The sequence below is a fragment of the Typopeltis vanoorti genome, chromosome 14 (genome assembly GCF_054136105.1).
Source record: "Typopeltis vanoorti isolate ZY-2024b chromosome 14, IOZ_Tvanoo_1.0, whole genome shotgun sequence".
NCBI lineage: Eukaryota > Metazoa > Arthropoda > Arachnida > Uropygi > Thelyphonidae > Typopeltis > Typopeltis vanoorti.
The window spans coordinates 91,517,418-91,532,113 of record NC_143562.1 but is presented as its reverse complement, the minus strand read 5'-3'; the positions used below and the strand labels follow the sequence as shown (position 1 = coordinate 91,532,113).

The 14,696-nt window shown below is 34.8% G+C and overlaps 1 protein-coding gene across 1 annotated transcript in view; it reads right to left on the bottom strand.

Annotated features, from left to right (window-relative positions):
- Positions 1-2,439: 2,439 nt before the first annotated feature.
- LOC150099756 (zwei Ig domain protein zig-8-like) overlaps positions 2,440-14,696 on the bottom strand; it is a 156,343-nt gene continuing 144,086 nt past the window's right edge. The window contains exon 6 of the mRNA XM_090403885.1: positions 2,440-2,864. The gene's annotated coding sequence lies outside the window, so the exon portion shown is untranslated. The remainder of the gene's footprint in view (positions 2,865-14,696) is intronic.

The following is a 14,696-nucleotide window of genomic DNA, read 5'->3' as shown; positions in this document are numbered from 1 at the left end:
AGCTTGTCCTATTTGTTGGTCTCTTTCTAGATTATCCACGCCACTATAGATGCACAACCTTCTGCTGGTGAAAAAGACCACTATATACCATCACAGACATGGGATTATTAGTTCACAGGATGGAAACGTAAAATCGTATTGTAATTAGTAACAAGTGTACAGTTTGTGTTCATTTGTGGTTATTTTGAGAACAATATCCTCTCAAATGTTACAGTTATTCGTTCTTTCCTCTCTTATACGTTGTAATATTGTTGGAATAGTTACTGTGACTTTTACAGCCAAACAACACATCACTCATTCAAATAGTGATTTAATAGAAGTAACAGCTACTTTAAATGCGATACAAAACTCCAACTGTGTTTCATCTTTGTTTCTTTTTTTTTTACTATTGGTATCATTATCACACGATGAAATCAAAATTGCAGATTTTTAAAATACTATTTCTTGTTGCGAATTAGTCTATCTGCTGTTCTTATAGAAACCATCTATAAGAGAACATGGCATGAAGCATAGAGTAGAGAAACTTCAAATAAAAATCCGTAAAGATAACGCTGCTAGGTGGTATAATTTGAACTGCTCAATGGTCTGTAAATGTTGACTCCATTCCAGATTACTGACATTCTGCCGGTGTTCGAAATGGTCATAACTCCAAAAGATCTGTCGTTACCTGAGAAACTTCACTATCAAAATAGCGTCAATGTAACCGAAGCTTTGCGTCACAGTCGTTTGCCTGAAAATGATACCAGGAGATCTCTTCATAAAAGCTTTAGAAGCAGCGATAAAAAAAAAATGAAGAAAGTGTTCACTGAATCAGCAAAGATATCATTGAACACGTTTTTTATGCTAACGGAAAAAAACGGCACACGGAGAACGAAGATGATATTGCCAACGTATTCCTTTATTCATGTTGGGTGCACAGCAGTAATATAGCGAAACATATGCATAAGATTTTACTGAACTTCTTTCAAGACATGGTGATGGGTTTCTAACCTTTGAGTTAAGATGTGTGACAGGAAGTGAAATGGAATGAATAGCTGGGTGAATATCTTGCTAGTTAGTTAAATCCCACGCGTATTTAAAGGGGTGTTATATTTGAACGTCAAATCTGGTCCAAAAAAACTCACTCCTTTAAATTAGCGAAGATGACAAAATGATATGGACTTCGTCTTATAAGTCTACCAAGAATTAGTGATGAATTCTTCAATTTATTTTTCTTCCATTGTGAGCAATTGCAAAGACGTTCTCGGATGTCCATTATCCTTGGGTTGCTAAGAGAGATTATTTGTTCTTCTACTGGTTGCTAAGAGGGATTATCTGATCTTCTACTGGTTGCTAAGAGGGATTATCTGATCTTCTACTGGTTGCTAAGAGGGATTATCTGATCTTCTACTGGTTGCTTAGAGGGATCCCTTAGCAACCAGTAACAATCTTCATTGTTGGTTATACGGAATTCTAGCACAGAAACAGTGCATCAAGCTCACTGACCTGAGCAAGCTAACACAGCATATAAAGCAATATATATCGTAGTACCTAGAGTTAACCATCGAATATTAAAACCGTCAATTATCTTCTCAGTTTCTGGTATCATTACACGCTATTCATTCCTCATACTATTCAACTAACCGTTTTAGGATTCACTATGTATTCATGTTTGAATTTAAATAATATGGAAATAACATACGATTTAGACAAAGTGGCAGCCGCCTCTTTACCGTTGCTTGCTTTTCTCGCTTTTTGTTTTTTGATACTAACGATCTTATATTTATTGACGCATCATGTTAGTTTGTATATAAATAAATATTGATTATTCATAATTAATTAACAGATTGGAAGATGAAATTTTGTTATTCTAGACGACAAATTTTAAACACACCATAAAGTAGTTAATATAAGTTATATTGAAATTTAAAAATTATTACACTCGATGAAGCAACTTAAACAGCGTCCTCCGTCATGTTCGCCATCTTTGTTATCAGCATGTCAAGTAGGCAGTAAGATTTAGATTAAGACTTTAAAACCATATTACAGTTTTATTTATGATTATGCCATCTGCTTAATTCCAGATAGCATAATCATAAAGTATTTGATATAAAAAATAAAAAAGAAATATGATCGCGACACCTAGTAACGAGGTTTGAAACTCGGACGTAATATGTTGCCTGTCACCAAATCTAATCGCGACACCTAGTGGTGAGGTTTAAAATTCTTGCGTAACATTAATCATACTCAGTTGTTGTTTTGTTGTTGTTGTTGTTGTTGTTGGTTTCACACGAACACCCACTGCTGTCATTTTATTTCTAATAAAATAGACCACTTAAAAATCGTTTTCTTTATTTCTTGGAATATAATACAGTTTGAGCTTTCATAGAATAAGTAATATAATACTGTAACCTGGTCATGACAGTATATAAAATGCACCCCTCTTCATGAAACCATCTTCTTGGGCTGATAGATGGGTTGATGCCATGCAGTACATCTGAAATGGCAGAGACAGAACGAATACGCTAAACCATGCACTGTTATTTTAAATTATTTTGTACCTAGTTTACGTTGACTGAGAAGGGAATGTTTTCTTAAAATTGACAGTATTAGCACTTCGGTTTGGTTGAGATCATAGTCCTTTACTGGATAATATCAGTTACTGTACATCTGTTGCCGCATTGTTGACAAACACATCAATATGAGTCCTGTAGGATGTAGAACTATTCAACACCAGATTATATACATTATGGAGTTCAGAAATGACCACTCTTGGACGTCTGTGGAAAATCTTTCAAAAATGTCCATTGAAGATAACAGAGATGGAATGTCGTGTGTTTTGTGGTGGCACCGAAGCTATCAACGAATAACTTCATATACACATTCTGAAAATAAAAGAGAAATATTAAGTTCAAGTCGTTTCCCATGAATTATCTAAGCACAGCAAATAATTATTATCTACCCTTGTAATTTTATGATAAGCAACTTTTATCTTAAATATTCTATATAAGAAATGAAATTATAATATTATTTTAATACAACTTTAAACTTAGCTATATACTCTCATTATATTAACATAAAAGTGTAAAACAAAAACACACCATTATTATAATATTATATAAAGGATATAAATAATTGATTTTATCAATGATGGATTCATTCAATCCAATACCCTTGGAGGGTAATGGATGGCAATGCTGTAGCCAATGAAGTTCTAACTGAGGCTCGGCTATTGCTGTTACCGTCCTGCCATGATCACAGCTTTAATAGCTCAATAACACCTTATCCCTACACTGTCCTCTACAGATAACGGGGAAGATGAAAAGCATTCTTGCTTCGCCCCTTTAAGCTAGTCCTTATTATAAGGATTAGCCGAGCCTCAATTTGGAATATAGATGGGTGGAACAATCGACCGTGAGATGCGGTGATGATTGATTCATTCAATCCAATATCCTTGGAGGGTAATGGATGGCAATGCTGTAGCTAATGAAGTTCTAACTGAGGCTCGGCTATTGCTGTTACCCTCCTGCCATGATCAGAGCTTTAATAGCTCAATAACACCTTATCCCTACACTGTCCTCTACAGATAACGGGGAAGATGAAAAGCATTCTTGCTTCGCCCCTTTAAGCCAGTCCTTATAAGGACTAGCCGAGCCTCAGTTAAAACTTCATTGCCATTTGTTACCCTGGAAGTCATCATTGAATCAATAAATATATATTATATATATTTATTGATTCAATGATGACTTCCAGGGTAACAAATGGCAATGCTGTAGGCAATGAAGTTTTAACTGAGGCTCGGCTATTGCCGTTATCCATCCATGACTAGAGCTTTTTAGCTCAATAACACCCCATCCACACAGATTTTCTTCATTCAGATGACGGGATAAAGAGTCAAGGACTCAGTTCATCGCCCAGTTCTTTTAAGAACTATTTATTGATTCCCCGTGTGGTCGCCGGGATAAGAATAGCACCAATGCAAATCCATGCGTGTCGTAAGAGGCGACTAATTGGACGCTGAGATTCGAGAGTTTGAGTTCGCTCTCTTAAGGTTTTTGCGTTAAGGGAGCAATTTGAGTCTCCGGGAAAGTGTTCTCCGGCACAGCCCGCTGAGGGGCTTTGTCGGTGAATGCTTTTCTTCGGAATTTGAGCAGTTCTGCTCGGTGGTAGTGTGTGGGTGGAAGGCCATCACTGAGTGGAGCCAACGCTGAAATGGACGGTCTTTCGGCCAATATTGAGTGGTCTAGGGATCGTCTTAATTTTTAGAGATTGGCTTTACTTACGTATCACCAATGTAGCTCATGCATGTCGTACGAGGCGACTAAAATGGGTACCCAGGGAGGGTAATGGATGGCAATGCTGTAGCCAATGAAGTTCTAACTGAGGCTCGGATATAGCTGTTACTCTCCTGCCATGATCAGAGCTTTATTTATATTTATATTTACAGTATTTATTGATTGATATACAAATACAAAGCAGGAATTGATTAATTCCTGTTTTGTATATCAATTTATACTACAAATAACGTTTGTATGTTTGTGGTTTCAGGTTTCTATTACGCTTAATAAAATAAATAAGTAAATATACCACATTCTCTAGTGCTATCGTTCTTTAAGATTCATTGATCAGCAATATATTAATACCGGAGCGGTAAGTAATTTTTGCGGTTCATCGATTTTGTTAGCTATGACATCTGCATTGCACTATGCGATCAGTAAGGATTTAAATGCACGGTGCTCTTAGACATCGGTAAGTATTGAAAGAATTACTGGTGGTCTACAGTGTGGTGTTTGGTTTGCTGAATCGTATAAATATTTCTACAAGGAGCCATCTACTGTAGAGACCTTGTTGGACCAACTATATATTTCCTTCGAAGCCACTGCCTGAGCATGTGATCCGGACGCTAATTGCAACTCAAGGTGCTAATGAGGAATATTTTCAGATTGCAATGTTGATAATTAGTTATATGTTGCTTGGAGCTTTTATGCTGGATGGAAGGGGAAGTTTGCGCATTTGGTACACATGATTCGTTTTTTTTTTGTTTTTTTTTTTCGTTAGCCTTCGAATGATTGTCATCACATAACCGCAACTGGAGTCTGCTTCGCAGCCGTTCTCCGTTGCTGTTCAGTGATTTCTACCAATACTAACTCTTCCAGGTTGTTTTGTTTCCAATAGTCCGATTCACATGAGCCAATTTTCTAAACAGTGTGAGCAACTTTATCACGTGAGTACGATTAACCAGCTAAGTATTAGGAATAAAACGTCTTTAATGCTCTACGAGCAGATGTGGGGTTCAACCAGTTTTTTTATTATTATTATTATTATTTCATGACCAGAATACTAATGATCCTCCTACTCATATTAATACTTGAAATATTTTATAAAAATGCGATTATGTTATTTTAATAAATGTGTTACATTAACTATATATTTTTATTATACAATAAGTAAAAATTTTAATTTATACTCTAACATTTTATGTATGTCATAAATATACTTAAAACAAAATGAAATATACATACAAATAAATTATATATATATATATAAAATTTATTAATATTTTATATTAATATATAAAATATTAATATAAAATAAAATAAATATAATTAATATATATATAATTTTATTAATTTTATTTTTCAACATAATTTCCCTTAACACTAATGCATTTATTCCAGCGATGCTTCAGCTCCATTATCCCTTCCCTGTAAGTGGTTCTCCATAAGATCTGCAAAATTCCCCTCTACAGCTACAAGCACCTCTTGATTCGAAGAAAAACCTGACCAGCGAGGAAGCGTTTCAGTTTTGGGAAGAGATGGAAGTCAGAGGGAGCCAAATCTGGGGAATATGGTGGATGTTCCAACAATTCATAGTGCAGATCCCTTAATTTCCCCATTGCCAAAACATTTCACAAAGCAGGTGTATTGTCCTGATGAAGGATGTTTTTTTGTCTTCTGCAAACCGGGTCTTTTCTCGCGAATGTTTTAGTATAGTCTGGTTAAAAGATCGCAATAATATTCCCAGTTATTGGTTTAAACTTTTCAAGATAATTAATAAACAAAATGCCTATAGTATCCCAAAACACTGCCATGACCTTTTCCCGCTGATGGAACCGACTTTGTCTTCTTTGGTGCTAAACAACAGGCTTCTGTCCGCTGTTTAGACTGTTGTTTGGATTCTGGTGTGTAATAGTGAATCCATGTCTCATCCATAGCAATAAATCGACGCACAAAATCAGTTTTATTCTTATTAAAACGCTGCAAGCACTGTTCGGAGATTTTCATCCGAGTGCATTTTTGATTTGTGCGGCACCCATCTTGCGCAAAGCTTTTTCATTTGCAATTCTTCATACAAAATATATCCTACACGTTCTTTTGAAATGCCTATAGTCTAAGCAATTTCACGCACTTTGGCTCGCCGGTCATCCACTGCCATATCGTGCACTTGATCAATGATTTCTGGTGTTGTTACACGTTTTGGACGTCCTTCACATGGATCATCTTCAAGGCTAGCCCATTTCTTAATTGTCGAAAACGAAGGAGAAGCGTGCCCATAAACTTTTATGAACTTCGAATGAATTTCTTTTGGCGTTAAATCTTGTTTTACAAAGAATTTTATAACCGCATGATACTCAATTTTATTCATTTTTATCCTACGGGACAACTATATAAAACAAACTACTTGACAGAATGACTTGCAATTTCACATGGATACTTATGACAGATGTATCAACTTAGAAAACAAAATCTTGCGTTACCATCTATGGTCCAGGCCGAGAACTTTTCAGACCAACCTCATAAGTTAATAAAACATATAAACTATGAATCAAATACATAGTATAAAATTATAAAAAATTATTAATTGTATGTAAACTTCTTTCCACATAAAGCATAAATGTTTTAGGCAAAATAAAATAAAGGGCATATTTTAATCGTCATCACTCTCTTCAAAACTAACATTTCGTAGATGTTCTTTATTTACGAGTGTCCGGACGTCATCATCACTTGAAATCTCTTGTACATCATTTGCATACTTCGGCTGGTTTAGTTATCAAGAAGTCAGTAATAAGACCTTGCTTACTACTACTACTATGCTGCAAATTTTTATTAAATTCATAATATAGAACTAAACAAATATCCAATTGTCTCGTGAATTTTCTGGAGCGCTCCATTGAGGGATCATTATCCATAAAATAACTTCCTAACTTGCTTGCCAAGTCCAATTCTGCTAATTTCTTTAAACTGAATTCTTTAAAGGATTCATCACAATCAGAATCTTCGGCAGAACTTTCCCCCCGCCATTTGGTTCGACGCCATCTATTAATTGTACCAGTTCCTCCTAATTTAAATCCATTTTTCCATCAATTAATTATTTACGTTGGTTTTCCACCATACCGCAAAGCCCGCTATGTGGCCATTACTAAAAAAATAAATTTTTTACATAAAAAAGCATTACATATTGTATGTAACTCAGCAGAAAATAAAGTGCTCAGCTTGAGATAACACACTTATTTTAATGCGCTTTCCTAACAGAAAACGAAGATAATTTTCAACAATAAAAAACACTTTGTACGTAAACAACTGACGTGCATGCGTACTAAAAGGTATTTCCCCTAATAGAAATTCAATACTTATAACTACATGCTCGATACTGGCAACTGAAATTTAACGAAGATTTGATTTTTAAGTCGCACGGTGAAAAATATATGAAAACATAAAGGGTTACTGCAATTTGTAGTAACCCTTTATCCTCATTTGTAGACCGCGTTATATCGAAACCGCGTTGCACGAGGGTTACCTGTATATATATAATGCAGCTTGGAAAAAAAGTCAATGGACACCATAATGCGAGGAACAAACAGCCATCTTAATAAGATGTAGAATCTCCTTTCGCTGCGATGACTGCAGCAATCTTACTTTCCACAAGTGTACGATAGCAATCAATGAGAAGTTTGGACGATTCCTTCTGTAGGCATTTAATGAGGTCCTGGACTTTTGGAGGGCGGACGTCACTTGACCTAACCCGAGGCTTCAGTTCATCCCAAAGATGTTCAATAGCGTGGAGATCAGGGCTTTGTGGTGGGTGGTCAGTCAAATGTGATGACGTTGATGTCCACAAATCATACACTACAGCAGCAGCAGCATCCCCTGATGACTGTGCATTGTCTTGTTGAAAGAGACGGGGGTCAGTTCCATAGCAACACCAAAAAGTAGGAACTGCACCACTGAAGACGAAGCTGCGTTAGTTTGGGTACTGTGGGACTTGCATGTTGCGGTTTTACCACGGAAATCCATGCTGTTGCGAGCCTCAGTTCTGATGTTATGTTGCGGGCCTGTCTAGTCGGCAACAATTTGCCGACTAGACAGGCCCGCAACATAACATCCTATCACAACGCCTCTTTCGAACTCCGTCAGTTCCCTTCTCGCAGCCATTTCACGCGGACACAGTTGCTAAATTACTAAGCAGCTTATCGTAATATCTTTGTATCGTATCTTCTCTCCATCGAAGAAAACCAGAGAAAAACAATTGCTCATTGGACTTTTACTGAGAGAAATATTGCCCAGTTTCTGTGTGCTCAATATGCGTTTTCCTCTCTAAAGTTTATGCGTTATAATACAAAGCAGTAACGTAAACCTACAAAGGCAATATCAAAACACAATTAACTCATTGTAAACGGAGAGTAAGAAGGGAACAGTACGAGGTGACTCATTCATCATACAACTACATTTTCACAATCCTGTCTGGAAACGTGCGTGTGATAACACTAATCAAGACACTTGTATGTCAAAACAAGAAATAACGAATTGGTAATTTCAACTTGCTTAATGAGGTAATAGTTCTTTCAAGTTCGAATAATCGTCTCTTAACGTGTAAAATATGTCACATAGAGGTATAGTAACAAATTAAGTTTGGAGCAGTACCGTACGACAAACATATACTTAAGATTTAGGAGATCCAACTTGGTAGAGCAAACATAAGTTATATTTGCAATAATGAATCAGTGCAGTATAATACATTTTAATAAATTACTTCTAACAAATATTATCTTTCGTTTTTAAAGATTAACGGAGTGGTCTGCTAAGAAAAAAGTTTTGTTTTAGTCACATGAATTAAAGGACACTCACCTATGACCTTTGTTGTGAAGGAGAGAGAATATTTAATCGTCTAAAGGAGTGAGAAAAAAAAAGGAAGTCGCTGTTCACGGTGAGATAAGGGAATAGGGGAGTAGATCCGCTACTTTTTCGTATTAAGATCAGTAAAGAGACAAGAGGGGGGGAGGGTATCTGCACACTCGCAACCATACACTCACGTGGATATTATCGCTTAATACAAGGCACTACCAACAACATGAATTACCAAAAATCCAAATCTACAGCTGCGACCTGCCTTTCATGAAACATAATAAACTGACAAACAACAAACAAACAAAATATCCATTTCCCCATCTATGTTATAGGAAACAAACATAAGATATTTTTGGTGCCCTACGTACACTGAATTGATGAGTAATTGTCCCATAATTTCTTTGTATACATCTTAACTTTTCCCCCTTTGAATTGGTAGAGAAGAAACTTACCATATCCGTTGCGTATTAATGCATTTGACAAACACACACAAGATCATGTGTGTGTGCGTGCGTGGGCGCGTTTGTGAATGTGTTGTTATTAATGTAGTTGTTCGATTGTGAGAGAGAAATGCAATTCGGATATAATAATACGGATGTGATTTATGCACGTGTTCACTAAAACCTGAGCTCCGTTGAACTAATTAACAACAGCTTGCATCCAATTGAGGAACACTGGTGTTGATGTATGACCACCAATATAGCATATTGTATGAGATGCACTAATAAGCACATTCGGTGTGCCGATGGGATAATGAAATCAGATGTTGCTGTTCGATTTTGCCATATTTGATTTGCATATCGGAAACAAATATTCAACTAGGTAGCATTTTTTTCCCATAGAGGACTAAAAACTGACTTAACTTCGGACGAGCAGGTATGTTCATACTACCAGAGAATCATAACAAAGAAAACTATTGCAAGCATATTTAAGCAGTGAAGTAAAGAAATAATTCGGTTTTAATACTTAAAATAATGTATAATTAAAAGGAATATGGAATATAAAATAATTTAAGGTTAAAATCCGGTTACAACGGTTACGTTGGTCTTAGGTGCAGAATAGTAATTTTTTTCCTTGTTCTTCATTTAAAAAAATGAGATTTTAACCCTTCAATTCCGAAAATCTGACTCCAATACACACCATTATATACATATACAGTACTAGTTACGATTAAGAACACCAGAGGGCAACACTCGTGTGCCGTATTATAGCGATCTTTTGTTTGCAACACCGGCAAATGTCCTTATTATCCAACAGTGAAAAATGTCGATTTTTTTTTTAGGAAGGTAAATTCGTTTTGAGTACTTCAGGATGACAAAAATTTCGATTTTTTTTTTTTTTTTGAATATATTCTAAACGTATTATTTAATGATTTTGTGAGATACGTTCTGCTTAATATTATATAAAATTAAAATTCGAGAATATAATAGAAATTTAATTGGAAATGTTAAGACTTATTGCTGGTTCGTAATGGTAAAACAAAATTAAAAAAGAGCGCAATAATCCAGCTAAAATTGCATACTTAAAAAAAAAACATACAGCAATAAGTAGTGCACATTTCTTGCTTAAGAAAATAAGTTGTCTGCTCAAAGAGAAAACTCCTCAACAAACACAGCATGCTTTGGTATTAACCTCCATGTGAAAGCAGTCTAAGCTTGGAACGCTAGCGTCAAAAACTTTCACAAAGCAGCGAAAAAGATCAATATTTCATCCAGTACAGCAGTTACACGTCTGGAGAATATGGCATCTCTTTAAAATGAACTACACTTTTAAATAAAATATCAAAAATTATACGCAAACTCATAAGCTACAAAAAACATCAAGATCTGTAATGGGTTTTGTTTGGAAGTTAAGAATATTCCTACGTTCAATTCTGGTACAATATGGAATTACGTAATGCCAAATTCTAACACTAGGTGTCACTAGCATCAGATTAATCGCATATCGGTATATTAGGTAGAATGAAATTTCGGGAGTTCCAATGTTTCAAAACGTTGGGTTGAAGCAAGCAGTTCGTATGATTTGTTTATTTGTTGTTATTTTTTTCAGCTTTAATCAAGAGAATAATTGTGACTATTCGATTGATGAGTAAAGCAGGAGTTTAATTGATATATATACCACTAATAGTATATAGTATATCAATACTTTATACCAATAATAGTATATCACTAACTAATATAATGTTCTGAGTTTTACTATTTAATTTTTAAGCATCTTTCTTTTCTATGGCATCGTCCAGTAATTGTTGATTATGTAATATAAAGCGCGTCTTCTTGTCGCTGACTTTACATCGTTAAGGTCAAAGATACATGCTTCTTATGTTGCTTACAAGACGTTCTCTTTTCAATTCTTTAGCAAGATCATACATCAATATCAGCCACGCCGTGTCACTTACTATATAAAGACCCGTTGCAATACGAGGGTGACCTGCTGGATAGATTAAAGAGAAGGGCTTGTTAATGACAGAGAACATTAAAACAGGAACAGTATTACGATGAGCAAACTGTTTGCATGGTAGTTCAGCTGCATCTGCTCGAAAGGGAATAATCTATTGCTACGTGGAGCCATCATTAAGCCCGTTTAGTTTTAACTCGGTGTCAGAAAGAGCTATGGGACCCACTTATGGTTGAACATTTATTATGGGGACAAGGGGAATACGGTAGCGTATAATAACTGCTGACGAAAGCAACATATCAAGGATATTCATTGCTGTTTCCTCCATCATTAAGAATACTTGATTATAATACTGTCTGGATAATATGATAACACGGTTGTGTGTGTGTGTGTGTGTGTGTGTGTGTGTGTGTGTGTGTGTGTGTGTGTGTGTGTGTGTGTGTGTGTGTGTGTGTGTGTGTGTGGTAACACAAGCGTATCTACATATGAAACAGTTGCATTCGTTGAATTTAAGCAAGAAACTTAGTAGACGAAAACTTTATTCATTATTCATACGTAAGCATTAAAGTTAGCAGACAAAAAAATTGTATTCTTTGTTTTAATTAAAAAGCAAACATCAAAATCGCAGACGAAAAAATTTTATTCATTGTTTTAATTTAAAAGTAAGTATCAAAATTAGCAGACGAAAATTATGTTCATTGTCAGATATAAGCATCAAAATTAGCATACGAAAAAAGTATATTCATTGTTTTAATTATAAAGTAAGCATCAAAATTAGCAGCAGACCAAAACTTGTATTCATTGTTTAGATTACTGGTACGCTAAGAAATAAACGAACTAAAAAACAGTTAAGACGAATAATGAAAAATTTAGTTATGAACGAGATTTATCAATACATTTTCCCAAACCGATTAAAAAGTAAATAAAATGCGTTATATAAATTTATTTTTTAAAGGTAGTTTATTTCTGCATTAGTCAAAATGATCTCTTGCACACCATTTGCTGACAATTACTTAAACATAGTCCACTATAAGAATTATGAATTTTGAAAATTACAACAACAGAATGACTCATTTTTCTGTCTTTTTTAAGTTCAATCAAACATTCCAATTCCAATTTTAGAAGTTCTAGAGTACATTTATTTCGACTAAAATCTCATTACCAATCGATTTAGGTTTTATTCGCTTCTAAATCAAGTAAAAAGAAGAATACGCTATTTCTGCAATCCAGCAAGTAATGTTATTTATAATCCGTGCGGCTATTTCATATAACTGCCTTGATTTTGGTCGTTATTAGTTTTGAAACAGGAGCCTTCGCGAGATCTCCGGTCTAACTACCGTCCGCATCCATATACGAATGATTTAGCTGAAATATTTCATTAGAATGGAAAAAATTGATAGATGATTTTGTAGTACATCAATTTATAAATTATTATTTACCTCCAATGGTTGTCGGTATGCATCTTAGAAACTATAAATAAAAAGACTAGAAATAGTTTTAGTGATTTAAATCATCAAAATGCATTAAAACAAAACATTATCTATAATGATATAGTTATGACGATGACTTCTTTAAATTGCTAAAATGTCCATAAGAAAATGACATTAGACTTAGTTCAAATGCTGATCCAATGATCATAACCATCCTTAAATAAACCATCTTTCTTTGCAGGTCAATAAATCTCTTCCAAATAATGCATACGTTTTAGTATATAAATAGTAGTTCGACCAATAAAATCGTGTATAAAACATTACCAACCAACTGGAGTAATACGAGAAAAATTATAATAAAGAACGTGGAAAAAAAAAGATGGAATACATCTTCGATTATGAACAAGAACAACGAAACAGAAGTACTATTTCCACTATGTTTAATGTATTACCAGCCAGTTATTTGAAAATGCATTTAAAACAATATTCATTAATTTAATTATATAATCAGCAGATGATTATAGAAATATGAGGTAAGCTAGGACTATTGTTGTAACAATAAAAAGGAAACAGACAGGCATGACGTCATTTATTCACAATTGCTAGTAATTAAAACTTATCCATTGTTATTGAATACACTACTGTTGACGCCCTCATCGGGATTAGGTGGAACTACAACTAGGATTTTTCCTTCTCCACTGTTATCGAAAATTCGCTGGCTATTCCCTTTCTATCTACAGCTCATGAAAAACGAGACATGGAAAAATCTGACTACTCCTGCGAATACCATCAACGAAGGCATCGGAGCGAGTCCAGATCTGCATTCAAACGTACCTAACCGCTGTCACTATCGATAAAGCAATATTGAGATGCTTATCATTGAACTGCAAACATTTTACGACGTTGCTCGTGTTGGTGACATCAGTATCGACTGAACTAGTCAGTAGTAGAGGTGTGCTCTGTCTGTTCGCAGAAAGTTCACCTTTTCTGTAAGCCTGGCTGCATTTCAAACCTAATAAGCATCTCAGTTCTGATTCTTCGCCCCCTGACGTGTCTAAGAAAGGGTATTTTGTGAATTCTGAGTATTATAAAGTTCGTTAGCAACTGACGATATGGGGAAGTTCTGCAGGAATCATGACGTAATAACAACTGGCATCTGCATTTCCAATTTTTTTTCTTAAAATGATAAGTTTCTTTCACTTTAGAAAAAAGGCCTCTGCCTTTTCAATTTTTTTCAAAACAATGAATTTATTTCACTTTAGAAAATAAGGAGTGTGCCTTTCCAATTTTTTTCTTAAAACAAGAAATTTCTTTCACTTTAGAAAAAAAGGCCTCTGCCTTTTTAATTTTTTTCCCAAAACAATAAATTTCTTTCACTTTAGAAAAAAGGCCTCTGCCTTTTCAATTTTTTTTCAAAACAATAAATTTCTTTCACTTTAGAAAAAAGGCCTCTGCCTTTTCAATTTTTTTTTCAAAACAATGAATTTCTTTCACTTTAGAAAATAAGGAGTCTGCTTTCCAAAATTTTTCTCAAAACAATGAATTTCTTTCACTTCGGAAAAAAGGCCTCTGCCTTTCCATAAAAATACACCTTTCTAGCAAAACAATATTTTTCTCTTTTTTCTAGAAAAAAGCCTAGGCCCTTTTTTCCAACTATTTTACATCATCAAAGATAACATGCTCTAAAAAGGAACTACGAAGTGATTCTGACCTAGACTAGAAATTTTCAAATCGCAGTGCTAGGTTAGTCACAGTAAAATTTGCAACG